Genomic DNA, 19415 nt, shown 5'->3' on the forward strand with positions numbered 1-19415 from the left:
GAAGTGCATCGCAGGATGCACTTATTCATAACTACCTGGGTTATTCAGGTGAATTGACACTGGCCATAAAAAGCAGGATTCCCCACCCAAGCATAACCTTCTCAGCTCAGCTAAACCTCAGTTTTGTAGCAAACAAAGAAGGACACACAAAAAAGAGGGAAGGGAAACCAATGTGTCCTGTTAAAAAAAGGATTTTTACAGGTAAACAAAAAATAATATTTTCCTAATCGCACATTACAGGACACAGGGTAGGTCATATTCATGACTGCTTTGGATGTCCCAAAGCACTGAACATGAGGGGTGGGCAACACAGCAACAAGGCCAACATGCTTCAAACCCAAAACAGAATAGGAGAGAACCCCACTAGAAAGCCACCCGCAAGACCCTTTTTGCCCAAAACTGGTGTCCCTGGAGGTGTGAACATTTACTTGGTAGAACTTTGTGCAACAGACGCTTGATGCTGAATAGCACAGGAAGCACTAACACCGCTGATGGCCTTGAAGTTATAAAATAAGAACGTTGTCCTTGATACCACAGGCCTGAAAAATAAGCTGACAAATCCATAGAAATAGCGAATGAAGGAGTCTGACCCTTGCAAGGACCTTCAGGTAGAAAAAGCAAGGACTCAGACTGTCAAAACAAAGCCATAGGCTTCAGATTTGTTTAAAAAAAACAGCTTGAGCAACATCCAGAGAATGTAAACATTAAAAACACTTACAGGATTAAAATCAATTTATCGCCTTCCACATTAAATGTAGACAACACAGCCTTGGATCCTCTGTCCTGCGTATACCACCGGGATCTGGTCCATGGTGAGTAGATGGGGATGGACCCTATGATGCAAGTCAATAGCAAGCTCAGTGGTTGAAGTAGGAGGGGAGGATTCTTGTCCCAATCAGTCCTTCGGTATAGCGCCATCGTTGGAGATGTTTCATCCAGTTGCAGGCTCCATAGGTGTCCTGTGGCCACCAGGAGATTAAACCAGGGTAGAATGCAGGTGAAAATTATGTCACCAGATGGACAGGAACATACAGGAACAGACTGAGAAAGAATATTGGCTATGCACTCTGAGCTTGCTGCTCCTTCAGAGGCCTGGAGTGGTATTACATTCTGCTTGTATTTATAAGATGATGGGCAGGTTTTGGCAGCATTTGTGGGACTACACCACCCAGCGCATCTTGTTATGGAAAAAAGGGGGGGTCATGAAGGGCAGCAATCATATGGATAAGAATTATCGCATCTTAAATATACTATATACTAGCCATAGCCAGTAGCATGGGGAGGAAGTGTTATCAAAACACTCAATAGAGAAAATATGCTAACACTAATAGGACATAATGACGTTAATCAAGAATAATTGGTAAATGAAAATTAACATGATAATAATAAAAATTAATATAGAAATAAAATAAATAAAAAAATGTATTATGTCTGATTATCTTTCTTGATACGAGAAAAAAGGTTTTTCCTCCTGTCAAGATAATTAGACATAATACATTTTTATTTTTATTATTTTATGTTAATTTTCATTTACAATTTGTTCTTGATTAACATCATTATGTCCTTTTAGTGTTAGCATATTTTCTCTATTGAGTGCTTTGATAACACTTTCTTCCCATGCTACTGCCTAGTATACAGTATATTTAAGATGTGATCATTCTTATCCATATGATTGCTGCTCTTCATGAACAACCCCCTTTTTTTCACCACAAGATGCACTTGGTGGTGTAGTCCCACGAGCGCTACCAAAACCCACCCATCATCCTATACAGTGCCTTGTAAAAGTATTCACCCCCTTGGCTTTTTACCTATTTTGTTACATTACAGCCTTTAGTTCAATATTTTTTTTAATCTGAATTATATGTGATGGCTCAGAACACAATAGTCTAAGTTAGTGAAGTAAAGTTAGAAAAATATATACATAAAACTATTTTTCAGAAATAAAAAACTGATAATTGGCATGTGCGAATGTATTCACCCCCTTTGTTATGAAGCCCATAAAAAGGTCTGGTGCAACCAATTACCATAAGAAGTCACATAATTAGTCAAATGATGTCCACCTGTGTGCAATCTAAGTGTCATGTGATCTGTCATTACATATACACACCTTTTTGAAAGGCTCCAGAGGCTGCAACACCTAAGCAAGAGGCACCACTAACCAAACACTGCTATGAAGACCAAGGAACCCTCCAAACAAGGGACAATGTTGTTGAGAAGTACAAGTCAGGGTTAGGTTATAAAAAAATATCCAAATCCAATCATAACCAAATGGAAAGAACATGGTACAACAGCAAACCCGCCAAAAGACGGCCACACGCCAAAACTTACAGACCGCGCAAGAAGGGCATTAATCAGAAAAGCAGCACAGAGACCTAAGGTAACCCTGGAGGAGCTGCAGAGTTCCACAGCAGAGACTGGAGTATCTGTACATAAGATGACAATAAGCCGTATGCTCCATAGAGTTAGGCTTTATGATTGAGTGGCCAGAAGAAAACCATTACTTTCAGTAAAAAACAAAATGGCATGCTTTGAGTTTGCAAAAAGGCATGCGTGAGACTCCCAAAATGTATGGAGGAAGGTGCTCTGGTCTGATGAGACAAAAATTGAACTTTTTGGCCATCAAAGAAATCGCTAGGTCTGGCGCAAACCCAACACATCACCCAAAGAACACCATCCCCACAGTGAAACATGGTGGTGGCAGCATCATGCCGTGGGGATGTTTTTCAGCAGCCAGGACTGGGAAACTGGTCAGAGTTGAGGGAAAGGTGGATGGTGCTAAAAACAGGGATATTCTTGAGCAAAACCTGTACCACTCTGTATGTGATTTGAGGCTAGGACGGAGGTTCGCCTTCCAGCAGGACAATGACCCCAAACACACTGCTAAAGCAACACTTAAGTGGTTTAAGGGGAAACATGTAAATGTTTTAGAATGGCCTAATCAAAGCCCAGACCTCAATCCAATAGAAAATCTGTGGTCAGACTTAAATATTGCTGTTCACAAGTGCAAGCCATCCAACTTGAAGGAGCTGGAGCAGTTTTGCAAGCAGGAATGGGCAAAAATCCCAGCGGTAAGATGTAGCAAGCTCATAGAGACTTATCCAAAGCTGTGATAGCTGCAAAAGGTGGCTCTACAAAGTATTGACTTTGGGGGGTGAATAGTTATGCACTTTTTTTGTTATATTGTGCTATTTTTTGTTTGCGTCACAATAAAAAAAACATTTTCAAAGTTGTGGGCATGTTCTGTAAATTATGATGCAAATCCTCAAACAATCCATGTTAATTTCAGGTTGTGAAGCAACAAAACACGAAAAATGCCAAGGGGGTGAATACTTTTGCAAAGCACTGTAATTTTATCTAGCGATCCACATTAAAATATTAAAATACTAAAATATTTTTTACACACTTTATACTATTTACATCTGGCTTCTGAGGATGTAAAGATTATGAAACACATATTTCTTATGATAATGATTACAATAAAATATAAACATGGTAATAATCATGATTGAATCCTTTTAGATGATCTTGTATAAATATATGTAATTGAAAAGTGTCTTGATATCTTAACCTTACGATTCGCAAAAGGATCCATGAAATTTGAATTCTTTTGTTTTATTAATTTTGAAATATAGACACTTCCACTCTCATCTGGAGAGAGATTTCAAGTAGTTCATTCTGTTAATTATCCCTTGTGTACCTTTCTGACTTGAAACAATGGGCATTAGCTACATAGACAGGTTTAGGTTTGTTTCTAGTTTGGGTAAATAGAAAGTTATCCTATAAAGTTATAGGATAGATTTCATGGAGAGGGTATTTTCTTATGTTAGTTAAATAGAACCATAGATTTATTTTACTCAGCTTATTGATATTCCTTGCTGCCCAAAACAATGCAAAACTTGCTGGGCCCCAGACTTTGTGTACATTCAGTAATATACAGATGCATCTCAAAAAACTTGAACATCATCAATCAGAAGATCATCAGAGGGAAGCATGCAGAATTTCCTAGTAGAGGGCTGTGCTGCCTTTGGACTTGATAAATAAAATACAGTGGACCAACACCAGCAGATGACATGGCTCCCCAAATAATCACTGACTGTGGAAACTTCACACTGGATCTCATGCAACTTAGATTCTATGGCTTTCCACTCGTCTTCCAGACTCTGGGACCTTGATTTCCAAATAAAATGCAAAATGTACTTTAATCCAAAAAGAGGACTTTGGACCACTGAGTAACAGTCCAGTCCTTAGCCCAGTTAAGATGCTTCTGATGTTGTCTCTGGTTCAGGGGTGGCTTGGCACAAGGAATGCGACAGTTGTAGCCCTGTATCTGTCTGTGTGGGGTGCCTCTTAAAGCACTGACACCAGCTGCTTTGGGGGGCCGCTACCCCAAAGCACCCTCACCATGTTGAAGGCATGTGGCCTGGTACGGTTCAGGAGGGGGGCCACTCTCTCGACCACCTTATCCTGCAGTCTGCCAGGTTGCGTGCTAGGATAAGGGTCTGGTATTGAATTTTGGGGGGACCCTATGCCATTTAAAAAAAAAAAAATTGGCACAGGGTTTCCCTTAATATCCATACCAGACCTGAAGGGCCTTGTATGGAATTTGGGGGGACCCCCCACGCATTTTTGTTTTTTAATTCTGGGGGAATCCTATGTCCTATGTCATTTTTTTCAATGACTTTTATGTGTATTGTCGGGACCCACAATTCATTATAGCCGCAAGTACTTTTAAATTACTTTTTTTCCTTTAGAAATGTAATTTTGCTCTCGGACTGTTCTAAACATGGGAAACATGCACCACTTTACAGGCATACTATAGACACCCCCCAGGTGTCGAAATTTTAAGGAATATTTCACTTTTATTGTTTCACTTTAAGCATTATTAAAATCACTGCTCCCGAAGAAACAGCCGGTTTTAAAACTTATTTTTACATTGATACATGTCCCCTGGGGCAGGACCCAGGTCCTCAAACACTTTTTATGACAATACCATGCATATAAGCCTTTAAAATTAGCACTTTTGATTTCTCCCATAGACTTTTAAAGGGTGTTCCGCGACTTTCAAATTTGCTGCGAACACCCCAGATTGTTCACTATTCGGTGAGCCTGCCTCGTGTCCACTAAAGTATGCTGCTAGAACTGCGGTCGCTGTTGCCCGGTTTCCGTTGTGATGGTAATATGGCCACCATCACAAGGCTTCTGTGCTCAATGACGCCAGAGCTGGACATCACACATGCAACCAGATGCAGCTACTGTGGAAGGTGGAGATCAGTGCCACTTCCACTGACCTCAGTACTGAGCAGCATAGTAGGCTCCTTCCTGGAGCAAACCCCCAATAGTAAGCAGAAAATGCAGCAGCCATACGGGCTAGCAAGCTTTACTCAGCATTGCACTTATCAATGCTCATATATCCAGCCAAAGAGTGGAGAGGGGGTATTGCCATCTAGGGGTACCAGCAGGCTATCAGGGGCACTTAATATTCTCGCCAGAGGACCCACTTTTCCCAACAAGGGTCCCCCAGCTGGGCTTCACTTCCCTGGATCTGTATAGCACTCTACCAGAAAACAGAGTTGGACGGATGACCTTACCATCTCCACCTCAGTCAATCAGAGAAAGCCTTGTATTCATTCATAGGAATGCAAGGCTACCATGGTTAAAGCTCCTTAACTTCCATGACCCCTACCCCATCCATGTTTGCTCCACTGATGAGACCACTACTGACTGCTTATGCTGGTCCTAACACAGACTCCTGTTGCAGCAGACTTCTTCCCTGCTCCCTCCTCTTGGAATGCACGTAGAGTAGAGATGCTTTACTGAAGAGGATCTGCCCATGGGAAGTGCATCACAGTCCTGCCAGAAGTGCATTACTGGAGCAATGCCCCTGGAAGGGTCACTGGGCACTAGCTTGGAACACCTAAACCTACCCTACATGGCCCATAGCCAGGGGAGCCACGGGCATCTTTCCCAGAGTCCCGTACACACTAAACAGTTATAACATGCACAGGCGTATAACACACGCCCCGATTTTAAGAGGGAAATTTAACCACTTCTGGACTAATGCACGCCTTTCTTTGGCAGGCAGTCCGGTTTCCGATAATAGTGGTCTCTGCGGCGGATTCACTGCAAGATCACTTTAATCGGCGGCGGTGAGAGAGGGCCCCCCTCCCGCTGTGCTCTGGTGTCTTCTGCTGCTTACTGGAGCCATCGGTATCGGCGGAGGCGTTCAGATGCTTGTCCTTCCTAGGTATGGAGACGGACCATTGCATACCATACCATTGCAGGGCGGAAGCGACGTCTTTTGACCACAGATCTCATATTTAAGAGGTACTGCCATGCATTTTTTTCTATAACAAGGGATGTTTACATTCCTTGTAATAGGAATAATGTATGATGTCACAGTCCCAGCATCCTCTGGGACTGTGACATCATAATAGGCGGGGACATCATCCGGTGATGTCCCTATATAAGTCGCCCTGCGCCCGGTCCCCATCATTGTGAACGGAGGGAGCGACGAGGCAACATCTGAATAGAAGAAGAGACGAACAGAAGACGGCGGCAGCAGCAGCAGCAGCGGCAACGGCGACAACAACGGCGGCGGCGACAGAAGAACCGAAGAGGGGAACAAGACCCCCGAAGTCGGAAGAAGAGGGCGGCGGCGAGAAAGAAAGCCGGGCTCCTCCGCTAATAAAAGAGCTAGAAGAAGATAGCGGAGGAGTCTGGCGAGAAGACTCCCGAAGACGGAAGACCCCCGGAGCTGTGCAATAAACTATTTTAACCCTTGTGTGTTGTGTTTTTTTTTACTTTTTTTACAGGTGAATGGGTAGGGGTACATTGTACCCCATACTCATTCACATAGGGTGGGGGGGCGGTATCCGTGGGCCCCCTTATTAAAGGACTCGCCCACACACGCGGAGAGGCACACGCCGTGCAGCCCCCCCACCCCAGAGCACCCCCCATGTTGAGGGCACGCGGCCTGGTACGGCTCAGGAGGGGGGCCGCTCGCTCGCCCCCCCTTTCCTGGCCGGCCGGGTAGCGTGCTCGAACAAGGGTCTGATGTGGACCTGGGGGGGACCCCCACACCGATTTTTTTCGGCATTGGGGTTCCCCTTTAAGTCCATACCAGGTAGCGGGGCCAGCGACGTCTCCTTCGCGGGCCCCGCCTACCTGGAGACGCGCTCAAAATGAGCGGATTTTCCTCCGCGTGTGTGGGCGAGTCCGTTCATTTCAAAAGTACGGCGGATAGTACGGCGGACTTAGTCTCCGTGTTAGTCCGCTGAAAAAGTGCCGTGTGTGGGCAAGTAGCCCGTTCCGAAAGTCTGGCGGACAGTCCGACGGATAGTCGGCTACGTGTGCATGCGGCATTAGATGCACATCCAAGAGTCTTTTAAAAATATCCATACTCTGTGCTGCCACCACCAATTGTGGAAGAGAGTTCCACATCCTTATTACCCTGACAGTGAAAACTCCCCAGCACAGTTTAAGGTAAAATAGTTTTTACCATTGAGGTATTTGTAAATTGCTATCATGTCCCCTCTCAAACGTCACTTCTACAGCGAGAATAAATTTAGTGCTTGTAGTCATTCCTCGTAATTGAGGTCCTCTTGTCCCCTTTTTAATTTTTTTGCCCTTCTTTCTACTCTCTCCAGCTCTAGCACATCCCTTCTGAGGACTGGTGACTAGAACTGGATGGAATACTCCAGATGTGGCCTCACCATAGTTTTATAATGTGGCAAGATTATAGTTTTATCTCTGGAGTACATCCCCTTTTTTATGCATGCTAAAATTCTGCCGGCTTTGGTAGCTGCAGCTTGACGTTGCATGCTATTGCTCAGTCTCAACTATTAGGACCCCCAAGATCTTTCTCCATCCTTGATTCCCCCAGAGGTTCACCACCTAGTGAGTAATTTGTGTTTATGTTTTTTGCCCCTAACTGCATTACTTTAAATTTCTCAACATTAAACTTAATTTGCCATGTAGTTGCCCACCCATTATTTGGTTCAGATCATTCTGTAAAATTTCTATAACCTGCTGTTAAATTATTGCCCTGCTTATTTTTGTGTCGTCCGCAAAAACTGAGATTGAGATATGTATTCCATCCTCTATATCATTTATGAATAAATTAAACAGAATTGGTACCAAGACAGAGCCTTGGGGTACCCCACTTACAACTCCACACCAGTCTGAGTACACATTATTTATCACGACTCTTTAACCAGTTTTTTATCCAAGAACAAACCTTATGGTCCATGCCTGCAGACCTCAGCTTGTAGATTAGGCATTTATGGGGAACTCTATGGAATGCTTTTGAAAAATCCAGACACACCACATCCATAGGCCTCCCCCTATCTAGATGGTAGCTCACTTCCTCGTAGAATGTTAACAGATTGGTCTGGCAGGAACGACCCTTTGTAAACCCATGCTGATTACAACTAATGTTGTTAGGCTGACTGGCCTGTAGTTTCCAGGAATTTGTCTATGCTCCTTTTTGAACATTGGTACCACATTGACTTTTCTCCATTCAGCTGGTGCATTTTTAATGAAAAAGAAAGTGAACTTAGCCCCTTTAAGCTTATCTCGTCTTTCCCTGACTCCGGCCTCTGTTAGCCACAAAAGTACATCCTGTGATGTGTCACTAACAATACTGCCGTGGTGAGTATACCCCTCCTTTACCTGTGTAGAAACTGAGGAGAAGAAAGCATTTAGTGCAATTGCCTTCTCTGTGTCATCCGTAACCATCCTCCCATCATCTTCTTATGTGGGCAATGTGCTCTGATCTTGCCTTTTTACTGTTAATATACTCTCCTCTGCTATGTGTCTCTTGTAGTCTTTTATAGCCACTCTGATTTTGTTCTTACACTTCTTATTGCATTCCTGGCAGTGTTGGAATGCTGCCAATGACCCCTACACTTTATATTCTTTAAAGCCCATTTTTTCTCTTTAAAGTGGAGTTCCACCCAAAAGTGGAACTCCTACTTTAAGTACTCCTCGCCCCTTACATGCCACACTTTAGAGAGGGACTTCCTGTCCCACTTCCTCGTTCTGTCTTCAGGCTGCCTAGGTGACTCCTACTCTCCCCCTAGGCAATCTTCTGGGACACATCCCAGTAGATTGCCTGTCCACTCGGAGAGCGCAGCGCAACTCACAAATGTATGCCCGGCTGTGAAGCTGTCACGGCCGGGTGTCCACAGTTCCAATGATGGCACAGAAGAGAGGAGGGGGAGAGGAGCGAGGCTTCGGGCGCCCACATCTTCTGACTGTGGGATAGGTGAGTGGCTGTTTATTAAAAGTCAGCAGCTATACCTTTTTAGCTGCTGACTTTTAATAAACTGAAAAAAGCCTGGAACTCCGCTTTAATGAGACATTTTACATTACTGTTTAGCCACCCAGGTTTAACCTTCGTTCTAGATTTATTGCCCATTGGAATGCACTGTGTAATACCTGTGTTCCTAAAGCATTCCCATTTTTCTTCAATGTTTCTAGGATTAGGTCCCTATTAATGTCATGTAGTATTGACTGCAGTTCAGAAAAAAATGGCTCATTTGAAACATAGTGTTACCCTGGTGCCTCCTTTTCTTAGGATTTACGCTAAATGTGATCTTGTGATCGCTAGATGCCTAGTTGTCCCGTATTGTCACATCTGAGATCAGACTTGGATCATTCATAATTAATAGATCTAGCAACGCATTCTTTCTTGTTGGGGAATCCACCAATTGAGACATGAAATTGTCTTGCAAGACATTCATGAAATGATGGACCTTTAATGAGTGAGCTATCCCCTCTGGTATTCCCACAAAATGTAAGTCCTCCTTGAGTAATAGCAGCTCCAGTTTCTCCATTTTGTATGTTAGGCTCCTGGCATTTGTGTATACGCCTCTCAGTGTTGTGCAACGAGTGTATATTATTTTCTCCTTATGTTTTTTCGGTGTCTGTATTTGATTTACACATATATTCACCCAGGGATTCGATTAGATTACAGCTGTATTATCACAACTGACTCCACTATTACCCTCTGTTCTTTGCTCACTACCGGCTATTGTTTCCTCTGAACCTCTCCAATACTTCGTTAAAAGCCCCTCCAACTTTGTGTCCGTCTTTCATCCCACTAGAGCTACACCCTACCCATTAAGGTGCAGCCCATCCCTACTAAAGAGCTGGTAACCCCCTGAGAAGTCAGCCCAGTTCTTCAGGAACCTGAGCCCCTCCTTCCTACACCAGTTCCTCAACCACTTGTTCAGTTCCCTAAGCTCCTTCTGCCTCTCTGATGTGGCTTAAAGCACATATAGTATTTCTGAGAAAACCACCTTGGAGGTCCTTCTCTTTAATATATTCCCTAAGTCCCTGAAATCATTTTTTAGGACTCTCCACCTTCCTCTCACTTTGTCATTGGTGCCAACGTGTACCATGACAGCTGGGTCCTTCCCAGCCCCACCCAATAATCTGTCCATTCGATCCACGATGTTCCAAACCTGAGCGCCCAGTAAACAACATAATGTTTGGCGACCACAGTCTTTGTGACAGATTGCCCTCTCTGTCCATGATGAAATAGTAGATGTGGTAATGCACGTGGTCAGAATAGCACCAGTTGAACAGCTCCTGATATAAACAGAACGATATCTTTCGGCACACTGACTTATGAAGATCGTGCTCCCTGTGACTGTGCGTGCAGCCTTGTGCTGCCATCTGTTGGCGTGTTACAAAACTAGTCTCAAAACTTTTTGATACCACCTCGTAAATTGTGCATCCCTGCTGTGAATGGGCCGAAAAAAGCCCAGATGCCAGGACACAATAGGCGGGACATAGCCATCTGACTCTGAAGTTCCATGTGTGTCTCTGTTGGAACTTACTGAGATGCTAAAGGACATTCACATAAAAAAAAAAAAAAAATGTAATTCTGACTTAAATCCCTTTAACCCCAAGAGGTGGAAGTGATGTCAGGCGTCGCTTCGGTCCTCCAAGGGCATACTGCCGAGTGGGGTCTATCTTGCCCTCACTCAGCTTCCTTCCCAGGCATCAGAGGGATCGGATCAGCTCTGGGCTTACTAATGGCTCTAGTAAGCTTAGCTGGTATTTTCAATACCGACACTATTATTTTTGTAGATTTAAGTTTGTCTGAAGCTGCAGTTTGGCTCAGACTAATTATGTCAAAGTTCTGATTTCTGTACCAGTTCAGCTGGGTTGTGCTAGTTTCCACTTGGCCGTAGGTGTCACTGTCACCACCGGTAAGTGTTGGAAATGCAACAGGCTGAATGTATTGGGTACCCCTTTTACTCAGAAATAGCCCGGTAGGAGTGGCTCACCCGTTGTGCATTCTGGGTAAGGGTACTTAAGGTACAGGCGCCATATTTTTGGGGTTCGTTATCCTGACCTCATGGCCCTCCTAGCCTGAGGTGTGTGCTGCCATTCTCTATGTCTCTGGGCCGGCTGGCCTGAGGCTTTGCAACTGAAAGGGTGGGCCCAAAAGTCTTGGGGCCTACCGATCCAGGGGCGGTCCTGTGCTGTCTTGCCTGCGGGGAGAAGCTAAGCAACTGGAGGATCCAGGGGAGGACTTTTTCAGGAGAGGACCGAGCAACAAGGCTGGTATCTCTGGAAGAGCCTGGAGACTCAGTTGGAGGACGCATCCCGGGTCACCTATCAAATAGTATCACCGATCAGTTGAAAGAAACTGGTACTGTGTGACAACTCTTTAACTTTGCAAGTTGCTGGTTGTGCATTCCTGTGGAAAAGGATTGCACGTGTTCAAGCATCTCACCGGCTGCTAGGTCAGTGAGAGAGGCCTATCCGGTGGTTGCTAGATCCAGCCTGTGGAAGTTGTATGTCCTCTGGATCAAGGGAATACCTCTAACCCACAACTACAAGGTACCTGAAGCCCCCTTAACCCTCTATTGCAAAACTTCATGTTCTTTCAAAATAAATCTTTGGAAAAAGGACTAAGTGTCGGAGCTAACATTCTTTAATCCACTCTACAATGGGACCCCTAAGACGGACACAGTGAACAGGTGAGGTAACGGTAAGCCCAACAAAAACCAGCAGCTCCTTCGGGGGTTAGTGCTACATGTGGGGGCTTGAGTCTGGGATTTGCTGTTACCTCTCGCAACTCAAGGAAACTATTCACTGGAAACCTATGCAATAGAGGGTGCTGGACTGCGCCATGCTTTTTCCACAAGGAGTTAATTGTGGGTCAATGCTGGTGCGTGAGCTGTGGGCAGAGTCAAGAAAGCCTGGGAGTTACGTGACCAAAGGAGCTAGTGGCAGGAGTTTTTGGTCTACTGGCTGCATGAGATACAGCGCGTGTGTGTCTAAACATTCAGAGTGAAGGATCTGTTTGTTGCCGAATTGTTCCGAATGCCAGGAATGCAGTCTGCTATGGGGCTCAGGATGTTCTCTGGGGGTACCATCACAAGTGTCAAATTGCCTGGAACATTATTGACGGACACTGGAATTCACCTAAAACTGCAAGGGTGTTTTGTACTGTACACGACAGAAGCTGTTGAGGCCTTGGGCATGTTGTGCAACAGGTGTGAGGGACTGGTCACAAACCCCCGTCCATTTGTTCGATGCCTACACTGCGGGGAGTACCTGTTCACAGTAGAGCAACCCACCATGCCACCTCGTGCCTAACGGATGGATTGGGCCACAGGCATCGCCACTGAAGAGACCGCTACGTTCACTCCTATGGTTGGGCCTACGTTCTCAAAGCCTGCTACACCGAGTGTTCCCAAGGGAGGTTGTTGCTGTTACTGCCATCGGAGGAACAACAGTGGACATCGCTGAAGCCGTCTCTTCTACTACTACCAACTTCACTGCACCTGCCCAAAGGAAGATGGGATATGTGAAAGGCCTCGACCACGTCCGCAGGAGGCTATCTCAGAGATTGCCTGAACCGGATACGGAGAAAGAGATCACTCCAGAGGAATCCACGACAGGAACGGTGAGAAATCGGGGGAAAATGTACATAGAGGAAAAATGCTGTGACATATAAAATTGCAATGCCCACCATTTTATTTTCTGGTGCCTCCGCTTAAAAAAAATGATATAATGTTTGGGGGTTCTAAGTATTTTTTTTTAACATATGTGATAAGTATCAGAAGTGTCTGGGTGTTGAACTGGTTAAAACATAACACAGTATGTGAATGCTTGTATAACAAACACATTGCAGTGTAAAGGAACAGCGACACGTTCTCATGTCTTAGGTCCTAATACCTACACCTCACCTCCACCTGTAACCCATGTACCTCACACCTTTTCAGTGGCCCCTATGCTTCCTCCCGTTATACGCCCCTTCAGCCCTCCCATCTATTCCCTCACAGCTCTCCACAGACCCACGCACGCTACTTCCGCCTCCTCTTCTACCAATCCAATGTTTCTACGTATCAAGTCATGTTGTGTTAGCGTCCAGCCCCCGCCCCTTCTATCGCCTTGGCAACACGTCAACAAGCAGAGGTAGGCTTGGGCGCCCCGGCACGACGCATGCGCGATCCTGCTGTACAGGGAGGGGCGATGATGAGGAAGTGAGCGCTCTGTGTTTGCTCTGTTTTGACACCAATTCAGCAACTGCATTGTACTCCATGAGAGCAGACGAGCTGGCTATCAGTGAGGACCAAGCAAGCCCCCTGGGACTCTGGTGAGGATGAACGTGTCATTAATGTGCTCTGATAACTCTACAAATAGATTGAATGTTCATGTTTCTTCTACAGGGCCTTGTCACATTGCTGCACCCCAAACTCAGTGCAGTTTTCTGAGGTGCTTGGATATGTGTTCTAGTACCTTTCAGGTTGTTTTCATGTATGAGCAGCTGCATTTTTCATGCATTTCACTGCCCTATATATTGCTACTCCTTTAACCTTGTCTGCAATAAAAAACAAAAATGTGATTACTAAGTTTCATTTGTGTTAAAGCACATAAGAATGCACGACCGACGTGCTTCTGATTATTATACCACTGACATTGTTTTATTATATGTGTTCCACAAATAGATGGGGAAAAAACAAGCAAGAAATCTAGTAGTGAGCTGATAATTTCCTGTGCTGTCTGCTTGGATTGGTATCAGTTATGCCCTGTACACAAGATCCCAAAATCTGACGAAAAAACGCTTTCAAAGCGATCGTATGATAATCAGATCCTTAGTACAGAGCTTTCGAGAGCAGATCACGAAAATTCATTTGATATTATTAGATTGGACAAACACAAATTTTTTTCTCGTACGATACCAGATCGTACGTTTTTTGTTTAACCGCTTCCAGATCAACCGACGCAGTTATACTGCAGCAGGTTGGCTCCCCTGCGCAGCTATACATCAGCCGCAATGACTGCCGGCCACGAGCGATCGTGAGCAGGAGAGACCGAACACACACTTCCCTGTTCCGTTCTGACAGGAGTGACAGGTTGTGTGTTCCTATTAGCTAGGAACCACGATCTGTCACTTCCTCTAGTCAGTCCCCTCCCCCCTTCAGTTAGAATCACCGCCCAGGAAACAGTTAACCCCTCGATCGCCCCCTATTGTCAACCCCTTCACTGCCAGTGACATTTTTACAGTAATGTATTTTTATAGCGTTGATCACTGTATTCATGCCAGTGGTCCCAAAAATGTGTCAAAATTGTCCGATGTGTCAGTCCATAATGTCTCAGTCATGATAAAAATGGCAGATCGCCGACATTACTAGTAAAAAAAATAATAATAATAATAAAAATGCTATAAATCTATCCCCTATTTTGTAGACGCTATAACTTTTGCGCAAACCAATCAATATGTGCTTATCGCAATTTTATTATTTTTTTTATATCAAAAATATGTAGAATACATATGGGCCTAAACTGAGAAAAAAATTGCTTTTAAAAAAAAATAAAAGGGGATATTTATTATAGAAAAAAGTACAACATTTTGAGTTTTGTTTTCAAAATTGTCACTCTTTTTTTGTTTATAGCGCAAAAAATAACCTCAGAGATGCTCAAATACCACCAAAAGAAAGTTCTATTTGTGGGGGAAAAAAAGGATGTCAATTTTGTTAGGGTGCAATGTCGCATGACCACGCAATTGTCAGTTAAAGTGGCGCAGTGCCGAATCGCAAAATGTGCTCTGGTCAGGAAGAGGGTAAATTCTTCCAGGGCTGAAGTGGTTAATTCGTACTGTTGTGGTCTGAAAATACAATAGAAATACACTACAACACGTGACATCACTTACGATTTTTTTTTCCATTCTGTCTTACGAGAATTTCCATCACTTCAGTAACTTCTCCATTTTTTGATATGCAATTAGCATGCAAAAAAAGAGACGATCTGTCCGATTTTACGATCGTGTGTATGGGCCATAAGGCTGAATTCACACCTGTGCAAATCTTCAAAATGCACAAAGCACTAAAAATGCATAGGTGTGAATCCAGCCTAAAACTGGGTTCACACATATGCGGCAGATCGGTGCGGTTCTGTTCAAATGTTTACCTGAAATCGCACCTGAGCCGGACCCAAACTCACGCAGGAACCTTCTTAAGGCCTGGTTCACACCTATGCAGGTTGCAGTTAGCATATTGCAGGTGCATTTTGCGTTTTTTCAATACATGCTTTGGATCCATTAAAGTCTATGGAACCAAAAATCTGATAAAAGTCTCTGGCCATTTCCATAAAATACACAGATGTGAACTATATCCATAGGAAGCCATGTTAAATGGACTGTAGTGTGTTTCTGCAAAACTGAAAATACGCTAAACAAATAGAGCTTTCTTTTGGTGGTATTTAATTACAGCTGGGAGTTTTATTTTTTGCTAAACAAAGAAAAAAAGTTGCAAAATAAAAAAATAAAAATAAATAAAAAATCATGTTTAATAGTTTGTTATAAAATTTTGCAAACAGGTCATTTTTATCCTTCATTGAAATGCGCTGATGATACGGCACTGGTGGGCACTGATAGGCTGCACTGATAGGCACAGATAAGGCGGCACTGATGAGCAAAGATGGGCACAGATTGGGTGGCACTGATAGGTACCACTGATAGATGGGACTGATGGGTACTGATAGGTGGCACTGATGGGCGTCACTGATGGGCACTGGTAGATGACACTGATGGGCACGGATATGTGGCACTGAGGTGCAGCACTGTTGAGGCAGATTGTGAGCACTGATGGGTGGCACTATGGGCACTGATGGGTGGCACTGATGGGTGTTACTTTTAGCCAATCTTTAGGTGGCACTGGCAGGGGGCAGGTGGGCCCTGATGCGCTGGCCCCAGCTCGCCGTGATCGAGACTGAAGTCCTTCTCACGGCCGGTGATCGGCTCTTTTTTTTTATCCTTGCGCTCTCAGCGCGAGGAGGAAAAATAGCCGATTACCGGCTCTGTTGTGTCACATGATCAGCTGTCATTGGCTGACAGCTGATCACGTGGTAAGGGGTCGGGATCGATCTGTGATCAGGCGAGTCTCATAGACTCAGGGGGCGCGCAGGCCGCTTGTGCACGGGACGACGTCAATAGACGTCGTCCCGGCAAAGCAGGTCCGCGCTGTAGCCTTCATTCGGCTATAGCGTGGATCTCATGTGGTTAAACCATCAGTTATTGGAGATTTTGATGAATTGCTGTTTGGACACAACACCGGGAACCAAATACGGTCCGGTACAGGAAGATTTCGCTGTCCTGACAGCACAGCAGCTAACGAGGATAAAATTGTCGCCACCTCAGAGGCGGCCATTTTGTTGGCTAGTATGGGTGCGGAATAACAATCTGCTCATAATATCATGTACCGGACTGTATTTGGTTGCCGGTGTTGTGTGCAAACAGCAATTCTTCAAAATCTCCAATTACTGATGGTTTAAAGAAACGAAGTAGTTGGAGTTTCCGACGAGTTGGCTATTTTGACAGAACATCGGCTCCATTGAAAGCCAGTCTGATTCACGTGTTATTCAAATTGAATGCAGTTAAAAACGCATTCAATTTGCATATATGTGAACAGAGCCTTGGTGTTTTTCATCCACCACCACCATTTTTGTTTTTGGGTTTTAAAACCGCTTTCACTACCCTGCTGCTCCTTTCACCCTCAGGTACCAAGGAAATAAAGCATCTGTGTAAGCTCAGGAATACTGTAGTCATAGCCTATGCGGTGCTGATCACTGTCTCCCTGCCACCATGTTTAAAAACGAGACAAGCACCAGTGCTGCCATATGCTCCTCTATACATACCTGGAAATACTAGATTTTTTATTTTTTTTTTGTTTTGCTACTGCAGGCAACATTTTTCTTTTACATGGGGTGCAGTATAAACAGGTGGTTGGATGGATGAACCATAGTATTACTGCCCCCCCCCCCCCCTAAAGACTCCTTTATAGTTGGAAGGGGCTGTTCACACTCTGAACCTATCTTTAGACCCCATTCACACTTGGTGAGTACTCGGATTCTTGCTTGCAATTTTGTGTGAGCGATTTTCACGCAAGTCCGCATGTCACGTATAGGGCAGGCCGTTCACTTCAATGGGCTGCCCTGTGAGCGTTTGTTGTCCAAAAGAAGCTCCTGCTCCTTTTTGGTTAAAAAGCTTCACGTGATTTTTTTAAAAGTAGAATTTTGCCACAATTGCAGTACATTTTCTGTCACGCAGCAATTGCACAGTGTTTGGCGTGCCATTTAAAATAATGGCCGCCAAACGCACATTTTGTACTGAATGCCACACAAGTTAGAATCGCGAGCAGAATTGCGGCAATTCTGCCTCACAATTACAAATTGCCACGTGTGAATGGGGCCTGTCTCTGGTTTATACATGTCTGTTGTATCAAATCATTATTTACAACTGTTAGAAATTGATTCAGTATAGGAGATATAAGGCTGGGTTCACATATGAGCCGCATGCAGCTCACAGCAGGGGTCCAGTGCATGCCGGTCGCTGGTCCACCGTTTCAGGTCGATTTCAGCCCGAATTTTTGGCCGAATTCGGACCTGAAATGGATGAAAAGACACACAGCGTTTTTCTGCAAAATGCACTGGACCTGCTGCGGAGATATGTAAACTAGCTTCATAGAGAGCCGGTCAAAATCTCCTGCTATTGCGAATTGTATGCGGCGATCCACATCCTATTCGCATTGGTGTGAACCCAGCCTAATAGATTCACATCTATTTTTGTGGTTTGAAAAATACTGCGCTGTAGACAAAACAGCAAATACAATAGTTGAAATCAAAAAGTGTGGGCTTAAGTTGCAAAAACCTAAGTCACATGAATACCTTAAGTACCAAATTGCTGAGATCCATTTTCCCTGGTACTTAAGGTATTCACGTGATTTAGGTTTTTGCAACTTAAGCGCCGCACTTTTTGGTTTCATCCATTCACAACTATGCATGTTGCTTTTGAGCGTTTCTGCAGTGCTTTCCGCAATTTTGCCACGATTTGTGTCTTGCGCTTTTTATGCTTTTTATTTGTTGGGCAGATTTAAAAATGCAAATCGCTGAAAACAACACGGTAAAAACGCACTACATGCTTTTCTGCAGCTTTTCCATTGAAGTTTATTAAACCAAAAAAAACCAAAAAAACAAAATGCAGAGGCACAAAAATGCATTGATGTAAACGTAGTTCCATAGGAACCCATGTTAAAAAAGATGTCCCGTGTTTCTACAAAAAGCATGAAAAAATGCATTGGTGTGAATGGAACCTCAAAAGGAAGGGCACATATTACTTTTTGTCCAATTGTGCGATTAGTCTCTTCAAGAGTCTTTATCGCGAATTCACCTTTTTTGGAGTGGAGAGTAACCATAGGGCTTTCTTTGTTTCTCACGAAGAAGACCAGTAGGGGACATTAAATAAAACCAAAAGGAAACTACAACATATTCTACTTTGCAAATCCATTTCTATTAAAAAAAATAAAAATAAAATAAGCATTTGAAGGATTAAAACGTGAAAAATAAGTACTGATAAAATATATATTGCTGGACTATGAAAAACATGACCTTTCCATAACATAATTTTTCACTGTAGTGGTTTAAATATGGGAGTTACCTTTTACTAATGTGTTCCTGAAGGTGAAGGTTCTTCGGTTGTTATTTCCTGCAAAGTTATGTGTGTACTGTACATAACCTACAAGCTGCCTACTGGCCCGTACACACGATCTAAAAATCGGACAACAGATCGTCTGACTTTTTTCGTTTAGTAGTGGCAAGTAGAAATTGAATAGGTTACTAAAGTCACGAAAATTCTCGTACGGCAGAAAAAAAAAATGGGAATGATGTCATGTGTTGTAATGTATTTGTATTGTATTTTCGGACAACAACTGTACTGACTAAACAAAAATCAGATGATCTGGTATCATACGAGGAAAATATTCGTGCTTGTCCGATTGACTAATATCGGATGAATTGTCGTGATCGGCTCTCAAAAGCTCTGTCCTAACGATCCGATTATCGTATGATCGCTTCAAAAGAGGTATATTTTTTTTTTTTTGTCCAATTTTCAGATT

At 43.8% G+C, this 19415-nt stretch overlaps 1 protein-coding gene across 1 annotated transcript in view; it reads left to right on the forward strand.

The window, feature by feature from the left end:
* The first annotated feature begins 13462 nt into the window (after nucleotides 1-13462).
* Nucleotides 13463-19415, forward strand: part of FBXL4 (F-box and leucine rich repeat protein 4) — an 83003-nt gene continuing 77050 nt past the window's right edge. Inside the window, exon 1 of the mRNA XM_077487206.1 lies at nucleotides 13463-13621. The gene's annotated coding sequence lies outside the window, so the exon portion shown is untranslated. The remainder of the gene's footprint in view (nucleotides 13622-19415) is intronic.

This window comes from Lithobates pipiens, unplaced genomic scaffold, assembly GCF_037356315.1.
Source record: "Lithobates pipiens isolate NorthernLeopardFrog02 unplaced genomic scaffold, aLitPip1_a1.2 Scaffold_18, whole genome shotgun sequence".
Lineage (NCBI taxonomy): Eukaryota > Metazoa > Chordata > Amphibia > Anura > Ranidae > Lithobates > Lithobates pipiens.